At 46.9% G+C, this 14,506-nt stretch overlaps 1 protein-coding gene across 4 annotated transcripts in view; it reads right to left on the reverse strand.

Annotated features, from left to right (window-relative positions):
* The window catches only part of rapgef2b (Rap guanine nucleotide exchange factor 2b), a 565,137-nt gene that overhangs the window by 390,892 nt on the left and 159,739 nt on the right, over positions 1 to 14,506 (reverse strand). The window lies entirely within an intron of this gene.

The raw sequence follows: 14,506 nt of genomic DNA on the forward strand, positions 1-14,506 counted from the left end.
TCTCTTTCTCTATCTGTCTGTGTAATCTGACCCACTGTGTATTCAGTATACTGGGATGTAATGTTTTCCGTGGCTAACCTGTCTGAACACCAACGACACCTTTGACTGCTGTGATCGCCTCCCAGCCAAATATATGCTGTGCTTCACTCACTCACCTGATGAAGGAGGTAAACTCCGAAAGCTTGTGATTTTCAAATAAAACTGTTGGACTATAACCTGGTGTTGTAAGGTTCCTTACATTTGTCCCATCAGTGGTGGTATTGTAGCACCTCAATGTCACATAGTTCATGTCCTCAGCCTATACTGCAGAGAAATACTGTGCTCCAATCAACTCCATTTCTCTACTTGAAAATTGCTGTTAGTTTTGCCATTTAACTATAACTAATGTAAAAATCGAAGTATTACATAAAAATAAGGACAAAATGTATGAGTTTAAAATGGGGACTGAATGAATATAGGTAGGAGAGTTTATAAGAAGAGAGAGCTTTAAGGAGGACAGGAGGGCAATGAATTCAGAAGAGAGGGCAAAAGGAGATTGAAATCACCAGGGATCAGAAGCTGCTCAGTGCAGAGGCTGAGGGAGGAAAGGCATTTGGATTATCCCGGGGGGAGGGGGAGAAAGAGACCCGTGATGAGGCTTGGGGGTGGTAGAAAACAAGGTTTTTCGAGGAGGTGAGATGGGTGAAACCAGGTGGGGTGCTCAAAACAGGAGAAGGTGCCAGAGAGTAGGGGAATAGATCACACTGCCACCATGGAAGTCTGAGCAGACAGGTGGCATAAAGTAGAGCCAAGCAGGGGGACTTTGGTAAGTGGTAACGTGTCGTCACCCTTGAGCCAAGTTTAAGTCGAAGCCAGGATGGCAATGCAATTATCCACAATAAGGTCGTGGATGGCAAGGGTCTTATTCACTCGTGTACGGACATTCTGGAAGGAAATGAAGAGGGGGCAGTGATTATTAATCCACTGGCAGAGTCCAAGGGGGTAGTGGTGGGTGAGGTGAGTGGAACAGGCAGGAGGTTGGTGAATTTAGCCACATATTCAACAGTGACATAAGACTTTTATTTTCCTTGAAGCAAGAATTCCCATTTTTCTTAACTAGGTATGCTGAATTATATTAATGAGAAACATTACTGTAGAAGCACCTCAAACAGGTCTGCAACCTTACAAAAGACTGTGTTGGGGTATCTAAAGGGCCTCCTGTCTTTTCTTCAGGACCACTTTATGAAATACACTGCACTGGATATAGTAATATCATTTGATTTGATGAATTTTCTCTCAGCAGAGGAAAAATGTAAAAAGGTAGCTGTTGCAACATAATTCCAGAATATTTGGGGAGATTTATACAATTGTACAGCTAAATAAAATAAACAGTGAAATTTCACTGTTTTTTTGACCCATTTGTTCGATATTGCACACGATTCATCCAATCGTGCAATTTCTTTTTAAATAAGCTCAACTTGTAGACAATTTACTTATCCCTCACCTTTTCTATACTATATTAAGATATACAATACATGAACTATTAAACCTTCCAAAATGAAGACAGAAAAAGAATTATATACACACACAAAGTTCATGAAAAGGAGCAGATGCTCTTCATGAACACCTCACAAGTACAGTCGGACTTCAAAAAAAAAGCAAATCTTATGAGATTTTAAAGAAATATTGCTTAAGCTGGCGTTATTTAAATTCACAAATAGACTAAACATCCTTTGAGCTGAAGAAATCTGCCATTAATTTTGTTTCACTGTTAAACTTTAAATCAGTATCTACAATATTCTGCTCGTGCAAGTAACACTGCTTTATTCACAAATAAAGTGTGCCACTGAGTTTTTATTCGTCCAAAGTAAAACACTGCTCACATATGTAATATTTATATTTCCCAATCATTAATCACTCTCAAACTAACAATGACAAAATTGTTTCAAAATTACACAATTCTACCTTAAGTGCTTTGGCACTTTCTCCATTGTAACTTTCTGCAATACAGATTTTCTGGAAAATCATTAACAACAATAACAACTTGCATTTATATAGCACCTTTAACATAGTAAAACATCCCAAGAAGCTTCACAGGAGTGTTATCAAACAAAATTTCACACCGAGCTACGTATGGAGGTATTAGGACAGATGACCAAAAGCTTGGTCAAAGAGGTAGGTTTTAAGGAGTGTCTTGAAGGAGGAGAGAGCAGCAGAGAGGCAGAGATGCTTAGGGAGGGAATTCCAGAGCTTAGGGTCTAAGCAGCTGAAGGTAAGGCCACCAATGGTGGAGTGATTAAAATAGGGGATGCTCAAGAGGCAAGAATTGGAGGAGCATAGAGATCTTGGAGAGTTGTAGGAGGTTAGAGATAGGGAGGGGCGAGGCCGTGGAGGGATTTGAAAACAAGGATGAGAATTTTAAAATCGAGGCATTCCCGGATCGGGAGCCAACGTAGGTCAGCGAGCACAGGGGTGATGGGAGAACGGGACTTGGTGTGAGTTAGGATACGGGCAGCACAGTTTTGGATCAGCTCAAGTTTATGGAGGGTGGAAGATAGGAGGCCAGCCAGGACACCATTGGAATAGTCGAGTCTAGAGGTAACAAAATTATGGATGAGGGTTTCAGCAGCAGATGAGCTGAGGCGGGGTGGAGACGGGCGATGTTACGGAGGTGGAAGTAGGCGGTCTTGGTGATGGAGCGGATATGTGGTCGGAAGCTCATCTCAGGGTCAAATAGGATGCCAAGGTTGCGAAGGGTCTGGTTCAGCCTCAGACAGTAGCCAATTAATTATACTTTTATGATACAAATCTCAAAGGTAACACAATCCTGAAATTAGTAATTGAAGACAAACCAAATTTGAGATTTCTCAAGCAAAAAAGTCAATATACACATAACTATGAAACCTTAAGGTCATCAATAGTTAACGCATTGCTGGTTTTTTAAACAATATTCATTTGTATTAATTGCTTTCAATGTAAAATAAGGAAGGACAGACAATTCATTAATTTTATATAGAGCCTGGTTATGTTTTCTGAACATCCTAATGCACTTGCATCCACAAATTATTAACCCCTCCGTGCCGTGCCACGCCGCGCCCCACCCCTCCCCACCCCACCCCACCCCACCCCCAATTGTTACGTAGATAAATGCGGCAGTTAATTTGTACACAGCAAGATCAAACACAAAATGAGATGAATGACCAGTTCATCTGTGACTGGTGGTGTTAAGGAATGAATATTGACCAGAACACTCCTTCAAATAGTAAACAATCTTACAACACCAAGTTATAGTCCAACAATTTTATTTGAAATTCACAAGCTTTCGGAGGCTTCCTCCTTCCTCAGGTGAATGTTGTGGAAATGAAATCCTCGAATCCTTCGCATTTATAAATCACAGAACAATGCCTGGTGATTACAGATAGTCTTTCCAACTGCCCGTTGCCACGGCAATCACAGTGTGCAGACAGAGAGGTGTTACCTAAAAGGCCACCGAATATACAAACCACCAAAAAGAGAGAGAGGCAGAAACAAACATAGAAAAGACAGCAAATGACCCGTTATATTAAAAACAGATAACATTTGTTCGCTCGTGGGGTTACGTGTAGCGTGACATGAACCCTAGCAAAGCATCCTACGCGCTCTCATCCCACGTACTCCCCGCGTGGGAGACTTCTACTGCCTCCCGAAGATACACAAAGCCAACACACCCGGACGTCCTATCGTATCAGGCAAAGGAACCCTGTGTGAGAACCTCTCTGGATACATCGAGGGCATCCTGAAACCCATCGTACAGGGAACCCCCAGCTTCTGTCGCGACACTACAGACTTCCTGCAAAAACTCAGTACCCACGGACCAGTTGAACCAGGAACATTTCTCACCACGATGGACGTCTCGGCACTCTACACCTGTATCCCCCACGATGACGGCATCGCTGCGACAGCATCAACACTCAACACCAACAACAGCCAATCTCCAGACGCCATCCTACAACTCATCCGCTTCATCCTGGATCACAATGTCTTCACCTTCGATAACCAGTTCTTTATCCAAACACACGGAACAGCCATGGGGACCAAATTCGCACCCCAATACGCCAACATTTTCATGCACAAGTTCGAGCAGGACTTCTTCACTGCACAAGACCTCCAACCAACACGAAACACCAGATACATCAACGACATTTTCTTTCTATGGACCCACGGCGAAGAATCACTGAAGAGACTACACGATAACATCAACAAGTTCCATCCCACCATCAAGCTCACCATGGACTACTCCTCAGAATCTGTTTCTTTCTTGGACACACGAATCTCAATCAAAGACGGGCACCTCAGCACCTCACTCTACCGCAAGCCCACGGACAACCTCACGATGCTCCACTTTTCCAGCTTCCACCCTAACCACGTCAAAGAGGCCATCCCCTATGGACAGGCCCTGCGAATACACAGGGTCTGCTCAGACGAGGAGGAACGCGATGGACACCTACAGACGCTGAAAGACGCCCTCGTAAGAGCGGGATATGACGCTCGACTCATCGATCAACAGTTCCGACGGGCCACAGCGAAAAATCGCATAGACTTACTCAGAAGACTAACACGGGACGCAACCAACAGAGTACCCTTCGTCGTCCAGTACTTCCCCGGAGCGGAGAAACTACGTCATGTTCTCCGCAGCCTTCAACATGTCATCAATGACGATGAACACCTCGCTATGGCCATCCCCACACCTCCACTACTCGCCTTTAAACAGCCACCCAACCTCAAACAGACCATCGTTCGCAGCAAATTACCCAGCTTTCAGGAGAACAGCGTCCAAGACACCACACAACCCTGCCACGGTAACCTCTGCAAGACATGCCAGATCATCGACACAGATACCACCATCACACGAGAGGATACCACCCACCAGGTGCATGGTTCATACTCCTGTGACTCGGCCAACGTTGTCTACCTCATACGTTGCAGGAAAGGATGCCCCAGAGCATGGTACATTGGCGAGACCAGCAGACGCTGCGACAACGGATGAACGGACACCGCGCAACAATTGCCAGACAGGAGGGCTCCCTCCCAGTCGGGGAACACTTCAGCAGTCAAGGACATTCAGCCACTGACCTTCAGGTAAGCATACTCCAAGGCGGCCTTCGAGACACACGACAACGCAAAATCGTCGAGCAGAAATTGATAGCCATGTTCCGCACCCATGAGGACGGCATCAACCGGGATCTTGGGTTCATGTCACGCTACACGTAACCCCACGAGCGAACAAATGTTATCTGTTTTTAATATAACGGGTCATTTGCTGTCTTTTCTATGTTTGTTTCTGCCACCCTCTCTTTTTTTTTGGTGGTTTGTATATTCGGTGGCCTTTTAGGTAACACCTCTCTGTCTGCACAGTGTGATTGCCGTGGCAACGGGCAGTTGGAAAGATTATCTGTAATCACCAGGCATTGTTCTGTGATTTATAAATGTGAAGGATTCGAGGATTTCATTTCCACAACATTCACCTGAGGAAGGAGGAAGCCTCCGAAAGCTTGTGAATTTCAAATAAAATTGTTGGACTATAACTTGGTGTTGTAAAATTGTTTACAATTGTCAACCCCAGTCCATCACCGGCATCTCCACATCTTCAAATAGTACCATGGGATCGTTCACATCTTTCAAAGGAAAGCAGGGCCTCAGTTTAATGTCTGACCATATTTAAACTTGCTAGTTCAGAGGCATTTACAGGTCCACTTGCTGCACCACTGTTTGCAGTACAGAACTTGCGCTAGAAACATTCTAGTACAGGTTATGTAAACAAATCAGTTGCTGCATCTTGCAACAACAAATGAGTGTTGGAACAGTACGGTTTTCAATGATCAACAAAGTTAAGCAGCGTTTCCAGTGGTGTGCCACAGGGCTGAGTGTTGGCTCCCTTGCTGTTTGTGGTATATATTAATGATTTGGACTTGAAAATGGGGTGCATGGTTGGCAAATTTGCAGACGACACAAAAATTGGGCGTGTAGTTGATAGTGAAGAGGATAGCTGTAGACTCCAAGAAGATATCAATGGGTTGGTGGACTGGGCGGAAAAGTGGCAAATGGAGTTCAACCCGGAGAAGTGTGAGTTAATGCACTTAGGGAGGGCAAACAGTAAAAGGGAATACGCAGTAAATGGGAATATATTGAGAGGGGTCGAGGAAGTGAGAGACCTTGGAGTACATGTGCACAGGTCCCTGAAGGTTGCAGTACAGGTAGATAAGGTTGTGAAGAAGGCATACAGAATGCTCTCCATTATTAACCGAGATATAGAATACAAAAGCAGGGATGTAATGATGGAACTGTATAAAACGCTGGTAAGGCCACAGCTGGAGTATTGTTCGCAGCTCTGGTCACATTACAGGAAGGATGTAATTGCTCTGGAGAGAGTGCAGAGAAGATTTACAAGAATGTTGCCAGGGCTTGAAAATTGCAGCTATGAGGAGAGATTGGATAGGCTGGGGTTGTTTTCCTTGGAGCAGAGGAGGCTGAGGGGTGACTTGATTGAAGTGTACAAAATTATGAGGGGCCCAGATAGAGTAGACAGGAAGTACCTGTTTGCCCTCGTGGAGAGTTCAAGAACTAGAGGACATAGATTTAAGCTGATTGGCGGAAGGATTAGAGGAGACATGAGGAAAAACTTTTTTACCCAGAGGGTGGTGGGTGTATGGAATTCACTGCCCGAATTGGCGGTAGAGGTTAGGACCCTCAACTCTTTTAAAAAGTACCTGGACCTGCACCTAAAGTGCTGTAAGCTGCAGGGCTACGGCCTGGGTGCGGGAAGATGGAATTAGAATGGGCACCTGGTTGTTCTTTGAGCCAGCGTGGACACGTTGGGCCAAATGGCCCCCTTCTGTGCTGCATCTCTCTATGGTTCTATGGAAACTCAAATACTGGACTGAAAGTGACAGTTTAACCTTAAAAAAATGTGCATTTCCCTCTAATGCTTTCTCAGTTAATTAAATTTCATTATCAAATGACTAAAAATGTGCAGCAACAATCTACTTACAAAGAAAATTGTTAAAATCTGAGCTCTGTAGGATTTCATACTGGTTAACTGCCCCAAGTAAAAGTAGGAAAGCATTGGGTACCCACTGAAATACTAAACCACTGACATGCCAGTTTTTTTTCTTGATAAAATAGGGGTCACTGACCAAAACATGTAGCACATGCACATTTCTACCAAAGAGAAATACAACAAATTTTCACATTCAATTCAAGGAGTAGCAAGATTTGGATGCCAGAAAGCTAAATAAACAAAGTTTAGTGAAATGAATCGAAAGTGTTTCAATATTGATGAATTTTAAAATGTTGAAATGCTATTGATGAGCTCCTTGGACTTGATCAATGCCCAATTTCAAGAAGCAGCAAGATTTTGATGACAGTATGCAATAGAATTTGATGAGGGATGAATCAATAATTCACGATGTGCCAGATCATACCCAGTTTTGAAAGGAAGGAATGCAAAATTAGTGATTTCAGAAACTGTTTAGTTAATTAACGAATTTAATTGACTAATTTTCTTCAGGACAAAAGGCAGCCATGTTACTATAAACAATGCTTGTTCCATTGTGTGATCTTGAAAGTTAATGCAGCTACCAACAGTTCGTCAACGACAACTTGCATTTATGTAGTGTCTTTAAAGTAGTAAAACTTCCCACGGCACTTCACAGGAGCGATTATCAAACAAAATTTGACACCGAGCCACATAAGGAGATATTAGGACACGTGAAAGAGATAGGTTTTAAGGAGTGTCTTAAAGGAGGAGAGAGGTTTAGGGAGGGAATTCCAGAGCTTAGGGCCTAGGCAGTTGAGGGCAAGGCCATCAATGGTGGAGCAATTAAAATCGGGGATGAGCAAGAGGCAAGAATTGGGGAGCGCAGAGATCTCGGAGGGTTGTATTGCTGGAGGAGGTTACAGATATATGGAGGAGCAAGGCCATGGACGGATTTGAAAACAAGGATGAGAATTTTAAAATCAAGCAATCCCAGACTGGGAGCAATGTAGGTCAGCAAGCACAGGGTTGATGGGTGAACGGGACTTGGTGCAAGTTAGGATACGAGCAGCAGTTTTGGATGAGCTGAAGTTTATGGAGGGTGGAAGAGGGGGGGCCAGCCAGGACACCATCGGAATAGTCCAGTCTGGAGGTAACAAAGGCATGGATGAGGGTTTCAGTAACAGATGAGCTGAGGCAGAGGTGGAAGTAGGCAGTCTTGGTGATGGAACGGATAAGTGGTCGGTCGGAAGCTCATCTCTGGGCCTGGTTCAGCCTCAGACAGTGGCCAGGGAGAGGGATAGAGTCGGTGGCTAGGGAATGGGGTTTGTGGTGGGGACCGAAGACAATGTCGTTGGTCTTCCCAATATTTTGTTGGAGTAAATTTTTGCTCATCCAGTACTGGACAAGCATTGTGATAAATCAGAGGCAGTGGAGGGGTCGAGGGAGGTGGTGGTGAGGTAGAGCTGGGTGCCATCAGCGTACATGTGGAACCTGACAGTACATTTAATAACAAAGAATGGTCTAGGATATCTTGTGCAACAAATACACAAACCTTTGAAGGTGGAGAACAAGTTGATAAAGCTGTTAAAAAAGCATTCTTGGTTTTATAAATAGAGGCATAGAGTACAAAAGCAAGGAAGTGATGGTAAACCTGTATAAATCACTGGTTAGATTTCAGCGAAAGCACTGTGTCTAACACTGGGCACCACACTTTAGAAAGGATGTCAACGCCTTAAAGGTGCAGAGGAGATTTACCAGAATGGTACCATGGATGAAGGAATTCAGTTATACGGAGACTAGAGAGGCTCAAATTGTTCTTAGAGCAAAGAAGGTTAAAGGGAGATTTAATAGAGGTGTTCAAAATCATGAGGCCTTTTTAGCACAAATCGTTTCCACTAGCAGGAGGGTTGGTAACCAGAGGGCACAGATTTAAGATAACTGGCAAAAAATTCAGGGGGGGAAGATACGGAGAAATTGTTTTACACAGCAGGTTGTTATGATCTGGAATGCACTACTTGAAAGAGCAGTGGAAGCGGATTCAATAGTAACTGTCAAAGGGAAGTGGGTATATACTTAAAAAGGAAAAATTTGCAGGGCTACAGGGAAAGAGCGGGGGAGTGTGACTAATTGGATAGCCCTTTCAAAGAGGTGGCACAGGCATGATGGGCCAATTGGCCTCCTTCTGTGCTGTATGATTCTGTGTTTTCAGCATAATCATACAAACCAGATTCTCCATTATTCTGGAAAGCAATGGATTTTCCAGGCAATTTTCTGTTATAAAATCTGCATAGCCTCTCTGAATACCTCAATTTAACACGTGAATATTATTTTTTTTTAAATTGTGACACTCAACTGTAATAGTAAAGGACAGGCTCATCACAATGCAGGCAAGACCCTTGGTGTCTTCCTGACCCAGCCAAAGTACAAGGACCACCAAATAGTACACTGTTCCTAATGCATGCACAGCATTTTTAACCACAATTTATTCCCTTAAGTACCTGTGGTTTAGGTATGCAGTGACTTTACAAAACATATGTACTCAGGAGATTTTTTTTAAAAATCTACAAATAATTAAAAACATTGCACAGGACAAACAATTCAGGGCCGATTTTCGGATGGCCGAGTGAGTGTGTTGGGGGCAGGGGGGCTCGTAAAATGGGGGAATCCTGGAGTGGGTCCAGAGCCCAGCTCCAACCCGCCCAATGACGCGTTCGGGTGCGCGCGCAGCTCCCGCATGCAGGACTCCCACCAGCAATTAAAGTCGGCGGGATGACAATTCACATTCTTATTTAGATAGCTGAGGTTCTTGACAGACCTCATTGACAGGAGATTTTGGCAGGGGTGCAATTTTGAAGGATCCTCAGCGTGTCTCCCGTGCTGTGGGAAACACTCCCTGTTGGAGCAGACGTGTTTCAGCCAATGGGAGATGCAAAGGATTATCTGACAGGTGGGGGGGAACCTCATTTATTGCGGCAGGGAACCCTGTCACTTCAGACAAAGTTTTGGCTGCAACACCTTTATCTTTACACTCAAAATTATTAATTTATACCCTAACCTCTGCTGTGCAAACACATTTATCTAATTTGCGGACCCCCTCAAACTCACAATGTCAGGATGGGGGGGCGCCATAGCTGCATTCATCACTTCATCAGAGGACAAGCAACATCACCGGCCTTGCCAGGCACGCCACCCACCTCTGCCACATGGAGCTCCACAACACAGTGCTGCGCCACAGGAACCTGCACAACAGCACGGAGGGCAACAACAGAGACAGCGGCGTCGCAGGAGGCACTACCCTCGCCACAGGGTCCGCAGACCGAGGCTCGGCTTCGTGGAGCCCTCGAAAGAGCAGTGCATACGGAGGCTCAGAGTCAGTCGCCAGGTAGTCGCGGACATCTGCAGCCTCCTTTGTGCCAAGCTGCTCCCGGCTGGCCCGAGCAGCATCTTCTTACCTGTCGCTGTCAAAGTTACCACTGCCCTCAACTTCTTCGCCTCCGGATCCTTCCTGGGTGCCACCGGAGACATTGCTGGGGTCTCAGTCGTCTGCACACAAGTGCTTACGGCAGGTCACTGACGTCTTGTTTTGCAGGGCCTCGCACTATATCAACTTCCCCATGGATGACCTCAGCCAGACGGAGAGGGCAGTGGGATTCCATGCTGTAGCTGGTTTCCCACGGGTGCAGGGCGTAATCAATTGCGCCCATATATCAATACGAGCACCTCCACACGAGCCAGGACTGTTCATCAACAGGAAGGGCGATCACTCCATCAACACTTAGCTCATTTGTGACCACCGCAAGAGATTCCTTCATGTGTGCACCAGATACTCTGGCAGCTGCCATGATTCCTTCATCTTCCGGGAGTCCGACATCCCGCCCCTCTTCCACACACCCAACACCCGCAAGGGGACAAGGGATACCCCCTGCACGCGTGGCTCATGACACCTCCGAGGAACCCCGCCACCGAGCAACAGCGTCAATATAACGACAGCCACATCGCTACCAGGCCTGCAACTGAGCATGCTATAGGGCTGCTCAAGATGCGCTTCAGGTGCCTTGATCATTCTGGGGGAGCGTTTCAACACGCGCCAGGCAGAGTGGGACGCATTATAGTCGTCTGTTGTGCCTGGCACAACAGAGAGAGGTGCTGCTGGAGGAGGCCCCATCAACATCTGCCACCCATATTGGGGAGGAGGAGGAGGAGGAGGAGGAACCCATGAGCAGAACAGCGGCTCACCTGGCTGCTCGTGAAGCCAGCAAGTCACTGATATGTGAACGGTTCTCCTAACATCAAACAGTGTGAAGAGTCCAGTCCTCACCACCTGGACAGAGGAGCGGCCACACCAGCCCCCTCCCCCTCCCCCTGCACACAATAGTCATGCAACTACACCTACATCCACTGTAGAGTGACCCAATGGGTGGCATCAAGTGTGGGTGTTCATGGTGAATCTCATGAAAGGGACTTATTACACAAGTCAGTCAAGAATGGGCAAGATGTGGCAGTAGAGGTGATAATAATAAGATTTGAGAGTGGGAAAAAAATCAAATATAAATAAAAAAACATGACAAAGCGTCAAACACCCTTGTGCATCCCCTTTGTGCTCACAAAACCTTCGCCTTACGCTTCCGGCTACTCCTATGTGGTGCTTCCCCTGTGGCTGCAGCAGAGGTCGTGGCAGATTGCTCTTGTTCATGCCCTGACCGATTAGATGCTTTGGCCAATGCCCTCTGGGTTTCGGTGCCCGTGAGGGCCCCTCCAAAGACTGCTCCACTTGCACCTGTGCAGGGGCAGACTCGACCAACTGGAAAGGAGGCAGCATTGCGGGTACTGGTTGAGAGGGGGGCAACGGGTGAGACGTGGGGGCACTTTGAGCGGTGTCCCCACTTCCATGTCCACTTTCACCATCATCCCTCTCCTGGGCCAGGTCTGCATCACTCCTACCACCCTGCTGGACGACAGTTTGGAGGACATGTATGAAGCCTTGTGAGGCCAGTGCTAGTGTATCTGCCTGCGGGTTTAAGGCGGCAGAAAGTTGCTCACCCTGAGCCCGAATGGCCGTAGTCAGGGCCTCAATGGCCTCATTGTTGAGCCGTGCTTGAAGCTCGATGGAACTAGCCTTCCCTCCATCGCAGACATTCCCGCACTTACACGCGACACTATCTCAGAGATGCCCTCACGTCCGTGTGACAATATTCCACTCATGCAGGAGTTGGACTCCTCCATCCTCTGCACGATTGTGGAGAGTGCGCGAGGCACATGTTCCAGCACCTCGCAAATGTGCTGCTGCCCCTCGATCATTCTCCTTTTCATGGATGGCCCCCAGGGTTCAGCATCTGTGTCCAGCTGAGCAGAGCCTGGAGAAGAGTGCTCCCACCAACGCAGACTCTCCAAAGCTGCCTCTGCCACCAATGTCTGCTCATGCTCACGTGTGTGGTGACTCACCATCTGCAACCCCAACTAAGTGAGGACGGGGACCCACCGAGATGTGTGCATCTGCGCTGGTGGATGGCTTGCTCAGAAGTGACGGTGCCCCCTCAGAGGCCAGCAGGTCCTCTGAGGAATCGCCCTCTGCTGTCACGGCGGTCGCTGAAGGCCCTGTAAGAGAACAGAAGGCAATATTAAGGATGATGACAGATGTTGAGGCGCTGAAGATGGCAAGGCATGTTAATATCATTTGCTATTGTGAGTGCTGAATGTTAAAGTTCTGTCACCAGCCATTTGTCGGGTGGCAGTCTCGGCGTCCCCGACGGACAGGCACTCGAGGATGCGGCTCAATTCGAGAGCCACCTGCTCCGTGTCCGTGAGGACGACCTGATGTTGAGGCCCCCCTCCAGTCTTCGCCCTCTCCCGTGCATTCTGGGCTCTCTTCTCCTATAAGGGGAGAAAGCAGAGAGGCGTGAGTGAGAGATGGTGACATGGCCAACCGCTGAATGCATTGGTTTGGGTGAGGCTGACCGTGAAAGAGATGCGTCAAAGGGTGAGTATGAGACAGAGCCAAGACATTGTATGAGGTTTGGGTTGAGTGGAAGTGGTGGGATGAGTACTGGGGAGGTGAGCAAGGGCAGGTAAGTTGAGAATGAGGTTTGAGTGGGTGTGAAGAGTGATGTGATCGAGTAGTGTTGGCAGTGCAGAAGGAGTTGTGGGGTGGGGGCGGTGATGTGGAAGATGGAATGTCGGAGAATGAGTAAGTGTACTCACTTTGGCTGACCTAGTTAGGTCATTGAAGCGCTTCCTGCACTGGATCCAGGATACATTGCTGCTGCTGGTGACCTCCTCTGCCACCTCGAGCCAAGCCTTCTTGGTGGCAGAGGCAGGCCACTTCCTCCCGTCCGCCTGGTAGAATCTCCCTCTCCTCCTCTTCACCCCATCCAGTAACACCTGGAGTGAGGCATCATTAAACCTGGGAGCAGCCTTTCCTCTGGGCTGCTCCATGCTGCTCTTTTGGTTGTTTGCTGCAGGAGCAGCATTGGAGGACTGCCCCTTTAAATAGGGCTCCTCCAGCTGACTGCCTGTGATGCAGGTGCTCAGTCCACCCGCTGCACAGGTTTCCAACAGGAAACCCGGAAGCCAAGGCAAGTGGCTTCAATTTACCCGCGATAGCATGAGGAACGCAACGATTTTACTGGGCGCGTTCCCCCCGCCCCCCCACCACCAGCTGCCAACCCACCTCCCTGGTAATATCAGGGCCCTCCTGTCCACAAACCTTTCTTCCTATTGTCACAATTTTTTGGTTACACTCCTGTGTCTATATCTATCTTTGTGAATAGCTGTCAACATTTCCCACTCAATTTTGCTATGCCAACTATCACCATGTATCTGCAGGTTCTGGCCACTAGCTGGCTCTGTGAAGCAAGTTTTGGAAGTATCTCTTTTCTCATTATGGTGGTCGTATTAACCTGGCCAACTGTCATTATTTCCACCTCATTTTTTCTGTCTCTCCCCTCTCCTCTGCATCACATTGCTTATGCAAGTCTCCAATGTCTTCATGTATGCCTCACATATTTCTTTACTGCTGCATTCAATATCCTTTTTTTAAAAAAAACCTTGGATATGCAGGAAGACGGGTGGCACCATAAACAGATAAAGAGGTGGGAACAGGGGAATGCTGTCAGACAGGTGCTGCAACATGGATGTTTGAGAAAGGTGTGGGACTGAGGTTCAGAATAGGAGAGATTGGAACAGGGCTGTGACTGAAAGAAAGGGATATAAGAGGTAGCTGGCAGAGGAGTCTGGGGCCTGTGAAGGAGCAGAAGGAGGGTTTGGCTGTGAGAAGTGGGATCATTGGTGTAAGGAAGTACTTTGGTGGGGGAGGTGAGATCTGGAGACTGGGAGACTGCTAAAGGCAAATAGCATAAATGGATTCAAGCGACAACAAATGTTATTCTGGAGAGTGAACGGATTGAGGGATATAGTGAGAGAAGGTGGGCAGAAGGGGTTGAGATCAATTAAAAACAAGTAACAGACTTTTTTTTTACTTAAAATTCTCATGTTCGAAGATCACTTTCAAAATGA

The sequence above is a fragment of the Heptranchias perlo genome, chromosome 1, assembly GCF_035084215.1.
Source record: "Heptranchias perlo isolate sHepPer1 chromosome 1, sHepPer1.hap1, whole genome shotgun sequence".
Lineage (NCBI taxonomy): Eukaryota > Metazoa > Chordata > Chondrichthyes > Hexanchiformes > Hexanchidae > Heptranchias > Heptranchias perlo.